Source organism: Rattus rattus, chromosome 11, assembly GCF_011064425.1.
Source record: "Rattus rattus isolate New Zealand chromosome 11, Rrattus_CSIRO_v1, whole genome shotgun sequence".
NCBI lineage: Eukaryota > Metazoa > Chordata > Mammalia > Rodentia > Muridae > Rattus > Rattus rattus.
The window spans coordinates 612,734-627,958 of NC_046164.1; the positions used below are offsets into that span (position 1 = coordinate 612,734).

The 15,225-nt window shown below is 39.1% G+C and overlaps 1 protein-coding gene across 1 annotated transcript in view; it reads right to left on the reverse strand.

Annotated features, from left to right (window-relative positions):
- LOC116912420 (transmembrane protease serine 11C) overlaps positions 1–15,225 on the reverse strand; it is a 61,849-nt gene that overhangs the window by 12,216 nt on the left and 34,408 nt on the right. The window lies entirely within an intron of this gene.

The following is a 15,225-nucleotide window of genomic DNA, read 5'->3' on the forward strand; positions in this document are numbered from 1 at the left end:
CAAAACATGTCCCTGTTAACTAGTAACTAAGAAAACTCTCACTGTCCGGGAGAAATTAAAATAGATTTCCTGCTGATAGGATTTCCTGAAGATGTACTCCAAGTACATTGCCGTCTTAGTCTTCTGTGCCTACAAGCCATTACATGTACTCTTCGTCTGTCTTGTCTTATTGCAACCCGATGCATGAGGTAGGTAGAATTATAGGTTTGCTTTTAGAAGAGACCAATTGACTAAATTGTTCAAGGACATATGTGGCTTTTAACTTTAGTGATGGCTAGATAGCAATGAATGCCATGAAAATATTCATATGAAAAATGTGAGTGGATATGATTGTATGGCACAGAATGAGTCAAAGTTCTGATTCACAGTACGCAGACAAAAGAAATGACTGGAGGTGGCCAGAACTTCCGAAGTCATATGCTTCTGGGGAGTAGAACTGTCCATGATTTTCAGTTTAGGAACAAAGAAACAGCCAGACTCTGATGTCTTCAAAGCAATGTAGTAATAATACAAGTTCGTCATTCATTAAAGTGATTCTGGTTCCTTTGACTACCTTAACTTTCTACCAACCAAAGTGATGGATTTGTCCTTAAAATTTGCCATCTTTTCCTCAGATTACCATCTCATTGGTAAATATCGTGAAAGATTAGAAATTATGTTTTTTTTCATAAAAATATTCAGAACTCACCATAAAAAACATTACATAAAAGGAATTCAGTAAACACTTCTACAAATGAAGCCTGTAAAATGTGAAATAAAAATACTACTTTATCTGGAGAATGAAACAAACTGTAAAAATTCAAGGCATAGCCTAAGGCAGTAGGACATTTTTGATTATCAAACATGGGTAGGCGCTTGGGGGGATGCCTCCGGATATTCAGTGGACGAAGGCCAGGGTATTTCTAATTCCCCTTTGTAAACCCAAGGGCCAGTGCAACAAAGAATTTGTTGGCTTCTGTGTCCCTAGAGTTAAGAAAAAGACACCTTAGACAACAGCGTTTACTTGAATCAAGAATAAGAATATTTGATGTGAATGTTTCACTCCTTCTTTAAAAGGGGAACAAGAATACCCTGGGCAGGGAATAGAGAGGCAAAGATTAAAACAGACACAGAAGGAACACCCATTCAGAGCCTGCCCCACATGTGGCCCATACATATACAGCCATCCAATTAGACAAGATGGATGAAGCAAAGAAGTGCAGGCCGACAGGAGCCGGATGTAGATCTCTCCTGAGAGACACAGCCAGAATACAGCAAACACAGAGGGGATTGCCAGCAGCAAACCACTGAACTGAGAATAGGACCCCCGTTGAAGGAATCAGAGAAAGAACTGGAAGAGCTTGGAGGGGCTTGAGACCCCATATGAACAACAATGCCACAACAACAGAGCTTCCAGGGACTAAGCCACTACCTAAAGACTGTAAAAATGGACTGACCCTGGGCTCCAACCTCATAGGTAGCAATGAATATCCAAGGAAGAGCACCAGGGGAAAGGGAAGCCCTTGGTCCTGCCAGGACTGAACCCCCAGTGAATGTGATTGTTGGGGGGAGGGCGGCAATGGGGAGAGGATGCGGAGGGGAACACCCATAAAGAATGGGAGGGGGAGGGATTAAGGGGATGTTTGCCCAGAAAGGGAATAACACTCGAAATGTATATAAGAAATACTCAATAAAAAAAAAAAAAAGAAAAAAAAAAGAATATTTGAGTTAGAAATATTAACTGGTCAGTTGCTTCACAACTGGTATGTTTAAAGAACATATGAGAAACACACGGGAGTCGTATATGCTTCTAAAGCTCCTGAGTTTCCAAAGCCTTTCGGTTTGCCCACTGCTTCTAACACTTACTTTGTAGTCGCATCTCTAACCTCAGCTTAAGGCAGCTTCCTTGAGTCACTCCTGGCTGCTCTGTCTAATGAGTACCCTCGCGTTGACTCATGGGATGTCACTCCCTTCTCTTTTTCATTCTACTCCCTCATTGTTGGTTCTACAGAGGATAAAGCAGTTAATCCAGGACCCAGGGGGATAATGGTTCCTCCCTATCCTCCTTTCGTTTTGGGCGACTCCTAAAGGAAGCTGGCATTTACTCAACTTCCTCCAGAGGGATATAACAACAGAGATCCGTCTCTGTGGGATAGGTGTCTCCGCGAGGAGCCAGGGGTTTCACTGTTTCTGACCTCACTCATAGTATCTTTCCATCCATCGTCTTCCATCTGCAGATCCCATTTTCTTGTGGTTACTGTGTATTAAACTTTAAGCTACCACCTCTACAGCCTTACCTTGTTATTACCTCTGCTCAAGTTCTTCGTGGCACACTGTAGCTTTATTATAGCCAAAGAGAGCGGATGGAAAATTTCAAAGATTTAAAGAACATAATGAAGGTGGCTGGCTGATATTTTCAGATATAACGGAACCTACGGGGCTTTTACTGCCCTCCTACCATTCTACTTCTACTGTATTTTAATACACTTCAATGAGTCACACCCTGGTTATCTATTCTTTAAATGTATTTTTTTCTGCATACCCTCTGCTTTTTATTAGAAATGTAATCAGAACCCTAGACTGGTCGATCCAAATTCCGATATGAAAAGGTCTTAGTGTTCAGTTGGGAGTAGATATCTTTTATCAGCCCTGCTCGTACACCTGTCCTGACATCTATGAACCTGACAACCTTCCCAGGTTGTATCTTTTCAATTTACAGACACTGAAGGTTTCATCGGAATAATTCTTTTGATTGCTTTATTAAGTTGCTTGGGAGTTGTTTAATCAAAAATCTACAAAAAAGAAAACCTAAAGAGCTGTGTGTTTAAATTTTGTCCCAGTTCCCCCTAAATAACTAAGCAAGGACTAAGGGGTGGTGAGAGCACACTGGGTCAGTGTTACCTCGCTCTAGAGGGTGACTGCTCTAATCCAGCCTCCCCAACCCTAGTTCCAGACAAATGCAATGCTATCCTTGACATTTTGCTGAGAGTTCCAGACACCTCGGGGATCGGATTGTATTTCCTAAGACAAATAATGGGGTGGAGGTGGGGGTGAAAACAATGCCATGCTTAGCAAGGAAGAAATGGTTTGCATATAAAGCACATAGCTTTCTGCACATAGTCGTTGTGAGGGTCAGAGTTCCAGAGAGAGTTCCTAGGCCTGGGACTCCTACATGTCAACAGAAAATACAAATATGCTGAGTGCTTTCAGTGTGTGTACTCTGGTAGGTAATTTGTTTATATCACCTTATTTTCTCTTCATGCTAATTTGGAAGTAAGGCTTTGGGAAGTTAAGGAACGCATGCTAATCCTCCCTTTTAGGATTTGGCAGATCCGATTCTAAGTTCTTGATCACTGCGGCTTGTCCCCAGGTCCCCTCTGCTGTTATGGCATGTAACAATGCACCACTTTAAATCTATGATATCAGCCAGTTTAAGGATAACTACAGTAACACGCACATTTCTAAAACCAAGCTCCTTGTGACACCTCAACTGTGAGTCTTCCGGGCCTGCTAAGGCTGTAGATTTGATGGAAAATAATATTATTGATAAACTTACACGTGTTGAGAAGATCTTCTGCTATTGGCATTGCAATGTCTAAAAGTCAAGAAAACAAAATTATTTGCATTCATTAAACACATTTCGTTTTTTAAAATGAGTTGTACTCACATCGTTTCGGAAATAACTTGTAAACACTTCATCAATTTTAACTGCCAGTTTTGTTCATGAACTAACATAGAGAAAAATAAAACATTGATGCTTCTAAAAACACTAAAGTTCCTCATAATCTGCAAAGCAATTTTCCTTTGGAAATGCCCTAAAATGTACGAGAAGTGGTAACCTTCCATCAGATCCTAGAAGGCACCCTAACAATAATCCTACTAAGATAATGTTGCTTTTAGTGCACTTTTAAAGTCGAAATTAATTTGTTTGGTTAAGATATGAAGACATTGGTTTCACTGTGATATTTTCATACACATTGTTACACGTTGTTCTTGTTCTCTCTCAATGTTCTATTCTACCTCTCCCTGTCTGACTGCCCTCTTTTCTTTCCAACATAGGCCATGCTTCTACTTTCTTTCTTTTTTTCTTTTATTTTTTTTTAAGATTTATTTATTATATATAAGTACGCTGTAGCTGTCCTCAGACACACCAGAAGAGGGCATCAGATCTCATTACAGATGGTTATGAGCCACCATGTGGTTGCTGGGAATTGAACTCAGGACCTCTGGAAGAGCAGTCAGTGCTCTTAACCACTGAGCCATCTCTCCAGTCCTGCTTCTACTTTCTTGACACATACTCCAGTACTCTCTCTGGTTCCTATCCCATCATTCCTTTAGACCTCTTTCTTCTCTTTTATAATTTGCCTTGATGTTCAGTGAGTGCATATCTCACACACACACACACACACACACACACACACACACACACACACAAATACACACACACACACACACACACACACACACACACACGCTTTCCATCAAGGTCCACAAATGAGAAAAAATATATTTGCCTCTCTGAGTTTGGCTTGTTTCATTTAACACAATACTCTATAGTCTGTCTATTTTCTTGAAACTGTTATAATGTCATTCTTCTTTACAGAGGAACAAAATTCCCTTTTATGTAGGTATCGCATTTTCTTTAGTCATCTGTCGATAGATATCTAGGCTGGTCTTGGCTATTGTGTGTAATACCTATGGATGTGCTAACTCAGGGTCACTTATATGTGTGTTCATGAGTGGAGCAGCTGGGTCAGGTAGTAGTTTTGGTTTAGTTTGGCACTTGTATTTGTGTTAAGTTCATTTTTATTATACTTTGAAATTTATATTCTTTGTGTGCAATGGTCCAATCTTTTGCCATTCCACTGCCCATTTAGTTTGGATCAAAAGGATTTACTTTGGCAATAAGACACAGTTTAAAATTTTCCTCACATTCCTGGATAGATTTGGAAAGGAATCATTTATAACAGATAGTTTGTGATGCATCCCATTTGTGGACAGAATTTCAGATGTGCTCAATTGATGTGGGAAAAGTATGATGAGCGAGAAAAAAGTGAGTTACCCTTCACATTTCATATTTATGAAACTGTCACTTCACTAGCCATTTCTGCTTAAAGAGTTCAAAAAGGCATTATGAACTGTATGATGGAGTAAACATTATAAATGTTTACGTTGATTCATTTTATGTCCTTGATTTCTATAAATCAAGGAAGAAGTATCCAAACTCCATGTCAATCACACTTACCATTTTACATTTGGTTGCAAAATAAATCAGGAAGACAAAAGAATCCTTCACCAGAAGCTGATCTGTCTAAATGAAAGGCTAAGGCACTTAGCAGTCAGCTGGGCTGGAGAAGAAAGGGGACCACACCTAGGTGAGGAGAAGTCTTCTGCCATAGTTTCATATAACCTTCAATGCTATTTTCTAGAGACTGTTGTTTTGTTTGGCATGGTATCTATAGTCTTGAATTTTTGATGCTTGGTAACATATAAAATCATATTAAAAATTTTAGAAACAAACTTTTAAATGCTCTGGACAATTGTTCTAATCTTAATTGATAGTTTTAAAATTTCACAGTATTCTTATGTTTCTTCTTTTCTTGAGGTTTTCTTTGTTAATGTATTCCTTGCCAAAGGAAAAAATGTAGTAGGCCAGTAGTTTGCTTCTTAAAGGTTGTGCTGTCCCATAGCTCAACAGGGAATAGTTATTATAACTTCTACTTGCAGAAGGCCAGCTACAGTGACTTGAGAAATGACTTAAGTCATTTTTCTTTCAGACTGAGTCGCAGCGGTGTCTGTCGGCATTTCCTGCCTTTTAAGTCCCCTGACTCACTCTCAGAGGCTGGAAGTTTTGTGGCTTGACCTCATAATCACGAATTCAGCACTGTAACCTAAGAGACTCTGTTTATAGTGGACTATGTTGAGGAAGTCATAAAACACAATGGCTTCATCTCTGCCAAGGAAGATGTGGATCAAAGGATCCTGAGAGTGGTGGCTCATAGCTGTCATTCCTACACTCCATGGCTGAGGGAGGAGTAGAGGTGAGGCCAGACCAGTTCATAGGACAAGAAAATTAAAAACCCAGACAGCCCAGCAAACATGCATTGGTCTTCTCCAAGGGCTTAAGTTATCAAAGTACAGACATGGATTTATCCTCAGTGAAACAAAAAATTCATAATTAAAAAATTCACAATTCCTTTAAAAAGAATGTCTAGCTCTGTTTCTTTTCCTGTTTGGTTTTTTTTTTTCCTGACTTGTAGAGAATTGAATGCACCAACAAATATTAAGCAAAAAGGGAGGATTTGAACAGCTGACAAAGTATTCTTTTGAGAAGGAGTTGAGGAATGTTTTAAAGCCAGAGAAATAAAGGTATGATAGAGTTGGAGGTTGAACATTAGATTTGAAACGCATTCTCTGATTAGTCCTGCAAAACCTTCATCTCTACTGTTCGTGGTTGGGAAGTATGAGAAGCAGGTTTGGATGGGCTGAAGGGCTCCTGTCCTGGGTTTGGTGGTGCCCCCCCCCTTTAAAATCTAACACTGAGATAACAGAGGATGGTGGATTACTGTGAGTTTCAGGCTAGCCTGGTATATGAAATGAGCTCCAGGTTAGCCAAAATTACATAGTGATATTATGTCTCAAAAGAACAAGGAGGGGGAGAGAGGAGGAAGGGTAAAGGAAAGGGGAGGGGAAGGGGAGGGAGAAGGAGGAGGAAGAAGAGGAAGAGGAGGAGGAAGAGGAGGAGGAAGAGGGGGAGGAGGAGAGGAAGAGGAGGAAGAGGAGGAGGAGGAGGAGGAGGAGGAGGAAGAGGAGGAAGAGGAGGAGGAGGAAGAGGAGGAAGAGGAAGAAGAGGAGGAAGAAGAGAGGAAGAGGAAGAAGAGGAGGAAGAGGAGGAAGAGGAGGAGGAGGAGGAGGAGGAAGAGGAGGAAGAGGAGGAAGAGGAAGAGGAGGAGGAGGAAGAGGAGGAGGAACTCACTCTACCCTTATACTCTTTAATCCTGGCCTGTGCATAGTGAGTTCCAAGCTAAGAGGACTGCATAGAGAGATCTACCTCAATAAAGCAAGCAAGCAAATAAACAATAGCTAAAGATTTATAAAAGCAAGACTCCTTTACAATCCGATTTCTGGTAAACTTTTTTCCTTGGGAGAAAAAAAATCTGAAACAAATCGTAAAAGTCTAAGAACAAGGAATAGCTTTTTTTTTTTTCAGTAGTAGCAGGCTCATTCATAATATTAATTATATAGAACATAAACTTTAATGCTATTTAGGTAAACCTGTTACATTACATGGGTCCAAATTTGAAATAACCTGGTTACTTCTCCTTTTTAGATGCGTTTCCTGGGCTTGCTATGTAGACATATTCAGCCATACTCTCTTAGGGTCATTTTAAAATGCCCAACCGGTGGATTTCTGAAAACTGTAAAACTGTAAGTATATATGGATTTGTTAAACCAGATATTATTTTACGATGCAAAAGTTTTCTCCTTATTCATGATATTGTAGTGCACACACAGTTGTAATGTGACTGGTCAGTATTGAAAACAAAGGAGCAGAGTGTGGGACTGGGTTATTGCTTGAACAGAACCAGAATGTTCCACTCACTCCACACTTTGGCTGGTCACCTGACTGCATATCTAGCCTCAATAACAGCTCTCCTTTGTTTCCATTCTGACTGAGAATTGCCCCGGAGTTACACATTATGTGTCATTTGCTATTCCTCAGCTGGATGTGGGCTAGTTTGTCAGAGTACACACCTGGCCTACTGACGATCGCTGATGAGGATCTAAAAGTCAATGTTAAGTAAATCAGGAGCTGTTTTCACAGGCGATAGGTTTTATGTGTGGGTGTCACATGCAGGGTCAGAGGACAGCTTTCATGTTGTGTCATTTTATTACTATATAATAACATTATGCAATGTTCTATAAATATATCCATAATACTATTTTGTGCACATTTCGGTGTAGTTTATCTTATGGGTCCTATTGATCACAGCCACCTTTAACTAGAGACTATCTGATTAATATTTATGATGGGCAGTGTTTAGGACATAATTACATTATTCACTTTTAAGTATCTCAAACTCTAAACTAAAAACTACATTTAAAAAGTATACAAAGAAATATTATTTTTTAAATACATTTTTAATGGCTGGAAGCCACAGGCTAATGGGTATAGTTAGCTATAACTTTTGGGAAACTTACACCTTCAATGTGGTGAACTCAGGAATCTGGAAAAAAGGAGTCTGCAGGAGTTAAAAAACCCCAATATGAGGGTTGGGGATTTAGCTCAGTGGTAGAGCGCGCTTGCCTAGCAAGCAGAAGGCCCTGGGTTCGGTCCCCAGCTCCGGAAAAAAACAAAAAAACAAAAAAAAAAAAACCTAATATGCTGAAGTTTCTGTAATCAGTAAATGGTCTGAATCGCTTTCACTTAGTGGTTATTTGATTTTCTAATTTTTGTATATAAGCCATTGTAAGTTATTGAAAAGAAATGGAGCGAAAACAGAAAGCACTTAGGGGAGAACATAGAGAAAACAGACATGATAGTAAGAACTCTTGTTGACACTGAAGGATGAAAAGAGGAATAACATAAAGAAAATGCGAGGACTCAGAACTCCAAATACTTGAGGAGTTTAGTGAAGACGTCAATAACCCACAATTCCTCAAGGCCTCGAGACCACCACAATACCCACCCTATGTTAATGGTTATTCCTAGGGATGTAGGGAAGTCCTTGGTAAGTTTGAGAGGTTTATGAAAAACATTTTAAGGAGTAATATATTTTATTTAAAAGATAAATTGCTAGCTACCTTGAGAATTGCCTATCTAACAATTCTTATTGCCCACAAAATGCAGATGGTTAAGGCATACCTGACATGGTTTAAGATGTGATAAAAATAGATTTGTCAAAGCTGAAAATTGGTTCTTAGCTAAGAAAACACGCCTTTGATAACCATATTTTCTTTCAAATGTCTTTAGAGGTTTATCAGAAAAGAGGAAGGTGGGGTTTGTTCAGTCACTTACATCATGACTCAGTGAAGCCATTCCTTGTCTCAAGTTCAAGGCTCATGAAAATATGTGTTCTACTGAGTCAATCTACACTTCAGTTTTAGCCAGCTGCTCACGGGCGGGCGCTGGGGCACACCCTGCTGCTGGTCTGTAAAAGCCTTGGCGGTGAGTCAGGGTCAGCATCTGTGTATGTGGTGTTTGTTGCTTCCATTTTTTCTTTCTTTTTCTTCCACACGATTTGAAACTTTGCTTTAAGCAATTATAATTTAGGTTGAGTGCTTGGCATGTCTCATCCCTAAACAATTCAGTGTTTTTGTGTGGGAATTTGTTATTATTTAAAAACAAATAGGAATCATATCCTTAAATGGCCCGTTAAGGTTGTGAGCATTATAAAGTACTTCAATTTTATGAGGCATTTCATTAAAGTGCTTGCTTTTTAGTATATGAAGCTTGAAGCTTTTTTTTTTTTTTTTTTTAACACAATTGGTTTGTTTGCTTGTTTGTTTTCTCCAAAGCTTGCAAGAGACAGCCGCTGCATTTGTCTCTGAAGTTTGGCAGACGCATCTAGTCTATTACTGGACCGTCGTCCTGTCACCTTACTCAGTGCTTCAGAGGTTACATCAGTGAAAGGCAACGTTGCCTCATCTTCTAGTGTGGCAACTTGTTTAATATACGAACTATCACTTGCACTTCTCTTTGATATTAAAATATTGAACTACATAAATATTAAATATTAAGTGCATGTTCTGTTTATCTAATAATGTCAGTTAAGCAGCCATAAAATATTAAAGAGAAAATTGTAGCAGGATGTGGACATGTGGAAAGCTGTAGTCATAAAAAGTTCTAAGCCCCGCCTGGAGCTTCCTATGGAGCTGTCCCAGAAAGCTACAGAATGAGGTAAAGGAGATGCTGTACAGCTAATTTTAACTATCGGCTTAATCGTCCTTAATGGAACATGGTATTAACCATCATGGAGATAAAATTTGGGGTTTGGAAATGAATGTCAGCTTTCTTTTCTTTAAAATAAATAAAATCAGGTTAAGAATGTGCTACAAGTTATTATTGTTGCTATTATCATTAATTTATTTGTTTGAGACAGTGTTTCTCTATGTAGCCCTGGCTATCCTGGATCTCAACCTCAGAGGTCTGCCTGCCTCTGTCTCCTGAATGCTGGGATTACAGGTATACACCACAATACCCTCCTAAGAAATTATTTTTAAGGAAATAAATATTTGTTGAGTAGGGGAGAAATATAAAACTTTTTTTCTAGTGTTTATCTTAAATAATCAATGTCAGTTGGTTTAACCATGTTACCTTGCAATGACATAGTATAATAATAATATTAGTAATTAATAATAATAATAACAACAATAAAGTGTTATATGAAATGTTTTTCCTACAGTAAGTTTATGGACACTTGTTTGATTTGATGTTTATGTTTTTACATGAGCTATGATCTTTATGCACGAGTTACTTCATCCCTAAGGCTTGTAAAATCACTTTAAAAGGGCTTACTGCTATGCTTTGAATGCATCCATCCATGAAACACATACACACACTCAGACACACATACACGAGAGAGAGAGAGAGAGAGAGAGAGAGAGAGAGAGAGAGAGAGAGAGAGAGAGAGAAGGGGGGGTAAGGTTGTACAGTAAACATCCAACATTCAGTTATCATAAAAATCAATGAAAGCATACTTTCTTAATATTTTTATATAGTAACATTTCTTCTATTCTTGCTATGTGTATTATGCTATGAGACTTCACCACACGTGCTGTGTGTCATACTCTGTGATGTCATACTCTTCCTTTTAAAGAGGAAGAAACTAAGAACCCGTGGGATAAGTGGTTACATTTTGGAGGAACTGGGGTAGAGAGTTTAAATGTCCTCAATGCTTATTAGGCATTTAAAAAAAAATCACAGTTTTACTCCTCTTTGTTAATAAAGCACGGTGAGTTTCTGACAGACTGGGAACAGCATTGTTATGAAATAATTGTCGGGTTGGGGATTTAGCTCAGCGGTACTGCACTTGCCTAGCGAGCGCAAGGCCCTGGGTTCGGTCCCCAGCTCCTGGGGGGGGGGGAAGGAAATAATTGTCTAGCACATTTTGTTAAGTGAGAATGCATCATGAACCACCAATGAACCAGGCTGAAAGCCCTCAACCAGACACCGAGATGACCGGGCTTTGATTCTGGATTTCATCCTCTAGAACATTGCATCCTACGTTGATAGCCCTGAGACGTTTGATACAGAAATGGACTGATCATTTGCGAATGATTTGCCTTCTCCTGACTGGTGAATGACATAAAAAACGAAGTTTCTATGGACAACTATCAGAAGCTATAAAAAAAGATGTGGGTAGTTATTCGTGAGGTCAGCCCACTCCTAGGTGACCCCAGAGGCCAGCTTTGGCAAGTGATGGATGCATTTGCTTCTTGCCAAGATTTCTTGGGAGAAATGTCCCCTCCCTCCTCTTTCTCAGCTAACGTGGTTTAGCTGCCATGAAACCTGAGTTGTACAGTCTTCTCTACCACCCTATTCACACTTTTTAGTGATCAAACATGGGAAATAGGTGTTTCACATTGCGTTTTTTCCTTCTTTCATGATAATTATCCTCTGGGAATTTTGTGAATCAAGAAGTACTAAGCGGTTTCCCAAGAATGGAGCTAAGAAATGAAAAAATACTTTCCTGTAATCTGTTTAGAGTTCCTGACTCTACCCCTTTCTAGGCAACCCGCATTCCAGTCCTTATAGCTGTATGAGCCAACGACATAAATTGGTTTGTGTCACTTGACAGTTGGGAGAGACACGTGCTACAAAGCGTATTGAGTGGAATTTATCAGCTTCTTTATTTATGCCAGGCACTATACTGTGATAGATGCTCATTATACTTTGAGGTAATAAATTTCTTTGCACGTAGTACACTGGGGTCCCAGAGCCAGGGGAGCAGAGAAATTGTGTTGGGCCTAACTCTTGGATCTATAACAAATCTTGAAATGTCAGCGATGTTTCTTTTATCAGTATTATCGATTTATTCTGATTAATCAACAACGAACATGCTGTCCACTGTGGGGATTCTCCATTAGGGTGTCACACTGTATTTGAGGAAATCTTATTTGGATGTGGTCATCTCTTTTAGTTTTCTTGGGGAAGTATAATAAATTATCTCAGATGGTATGACTTGATACAGTTTAATCTCTCTCAAGAATGAAGGATAAAGTTTGAAGTCAAGATGGTATCACGGCTATGTTCATGAATGATCTGGGAGGAATGCCATGTTCTCTCTTTCAGGCTTCTAGTTGCTTCAAGGACTACTGGTGTTCCTTGGTGTAGAGTGGTTGCCAACCCAGTCTCTCCCATCATGGTTAATATGTGTTTGAGCTTTCAGATTGACTTCTTATTAGGACGCTGTTCACAGAAATAGGGTCACCCCAATCCAGTGTGACATCAGTTTTAATTTAGATAGTTTAATCTGTAAAGACTCTGTTGTCACCTGAGGTCCTCAATGGATGCCCGAAACTTCTTTAATACTTTTTTTTTTTTTTTTGTTTTTTTTTTTTTTTTTTTTTTTTTTTTTTTTTTTTTTTTACTATGTCTCAGAATCAAAAAGTAGTAGGTAAAGACAAAGTAGGAAGAGGTAAACAAATGGACAGAAATGAAAAAGAATGAAGAGATCTGGTGCCAGAGAGAAGGCCATCACTCATCAGGGAGCTGTTACATGATCCTGTTCTTTCCCCATTGGCAGACCCCATATCTAGGGCTGTACAGGGCACAGAGTCCTTGTGCTCACAGACAAGAGCGTTAAACATGCATTGCTGTCTCTTGAAAGGGAGAGATGTTTAGCCTGCTTTTCACCCAGAAGACTAGATGTGAATATGGTTAATGGCCTGGTGACCTTAGCGTTATCTGTATGGCCACAGGTTCCCCTTGTCTCTTACAGACAAAATCAGAGGTATTTAATAGACTAGTGACCCTCGAACTATCTGTATATTGGAGACCTCACCAGATACTCCCCCAGGCCCTTAAGATGACAAATGTACTCTATCTACAGGACCCACCTTTAATGAAAGAAGTACATTTTAAAGTGCATGATATAAAAAGAGTTTTGATATAGTATCTTTTGATATTTTGATTAGATATATTTTTGCACACAGGATTTTATTACACTGGGAAAGTTTTTTTTCCCAAATTATTCTGTACTTAAATATACCTAAAATAAACTACCTGGTGTCAGTTTATTGATGTTTGGACCAACATGCACTACTATGTCCTGTTAAACCAGATTTCTTCTTGGCCTTCTGTGGATCATTGCTGTGTGAGCCCTGGTGTTTGCAGATCTGAGGGTGATCTAAAGGATGTGTCCTCATAAACAGAAGCCTTTGAGCCACACATTTCTGTCAAAAGTAACACATTGTGTGCTTTAGAAGGCACTAATGAGAGGAAACAGATATCTAAGAATGGAGAAGGAGAAAGTATCATTTCTGTTTCTCTCAGAAGCAGACACTCTTTTTATTCTGGAATAATGAGCTGGACTCTGACACCCAGAGTTATGATTCGAGAACCGAAACCAATAAGTATCAAATTAAAAAGAATACTCATCTGTCTGTCTAGCTATCTTCTATTCTTTTGAGTTCAATTTTTATTATATTCATTCATTGGTGTGTGTGTGTGTGTGTGTGTGTGTGTGTGTGTGTGTGTGTGTGTGTGTGTGTGTGCATGCTATGTTGTTCATAGGGCGGTAGAAGACAATTTGTGAGAATCAACTCTTTCCTACCACCATGAGACTAGGGAGTAATCCCAGGTTATCAGGCTTGTTAGCAATACCTCTATTTGCTGAGCCTTCTCACCAACCCCTGGTTGATATTTTTCCTGTGTTTCTTGTAGTTGTTGTCTGTTTTGTTTTTCTTTCTTCCTTCCTTCCTTCGTTCCTTCCTTCGTTCCTTCCTTCGTCCCTTCCTTTCTTTCTTTCTTTCTTTCTTTCTTTCTTTCTTTCTTTCTTTCTTTCTTTCTTTCTTTCTTTCTTTCTTTCTTTGTGACAAGTTCACAGAAGGGACCTCAGTTGAGAAGATGTTCTGTCAGATTACTTGTTGGAAAGTTGGCTGGGTATTTTCTCGATTAATGATGGGCACAGGAGAACTCAGCTTACTATGGACCGTGTCATCCCTGTTCTGGTGGTCCTGGGTTGCATTAAAAGCACACTGAACAAGACACGAGAAGCAAGCCAATAAGCAAAATTTCTTCACGGCTTCTGCTTCCAGCTTTCTGTCTTTAGTTCTTGCCTTCTGTTGCTGATTTCTGTCTTGAGTTCCTGCCCTGACTTCCCTCAGCGATGGAGTGTGACCTGAGAGTTAGTTGTAAGATGAAAACAAACCCCTTGGTTCCCAAGTCTCTTTTGGTTATAGTATTTTATTTCAACAATAGAATCGAGAAAACAGACAACTTTCAAGTCTATAAAGCATATGTATTGAGTGGTTTTGTTTTCTTTGGATAAAAACCTCAGTAATTAATAATAATTTGTGTTAAACCTCAGTAACTCATAATTGTGTTAAACACTTACGTTCTTTATAATTTGTAAATGTATCAGTTTCCCAAAATCTTCACAACTATAAGAAGTATTTTTTAAAATTCTTATTCTCATGTCTATTATGACATGGCCAGACTGATGCACTGAAATGTTAAGAAAATATTGCAGAGTCTTGCAGCTAATATATAGAGAACTGAAATTCTAAATACCAAGATATCTAGTGGCAGAATCTTTGATCTCAAGCACTGTTTTATGTTGCTTTTTTTTTTCTAGACACATCATAGGATACTGGTGCTATAACCAGCCATTCATTTAATTAATAGCCCTGGCCAGTGGCACGTAAGTCTGTCTTAAGAAAGGTAGACATTATTCTGTATGTTAAACAGCATGTATGAAAATGTACTTCACATATTTGTTCTAAGTAACTGAACTAACTAGGCATCATAAGAAGGTCATGGCATTTAAGAAAGTGCTTAAACAGCAAGTTGGCTGCCAAATACATTTCATAGATCCCCATGGCACAGACACACTTATGTGTTGACCAAAGAATAAAAGTTCATCTTGACTGGAGCTGTCATGAATATAAGCCCTGTATTAACTTGTTCCACCATGGTTTTGGGGAACGGCTTCGTCAGCTGCTAGGTTTGGTACTACATGGGGGAATCCTCACTCAGTTTTATGAGATACCTAACTTCTGATGAAGGACAAAGAGGGAGGG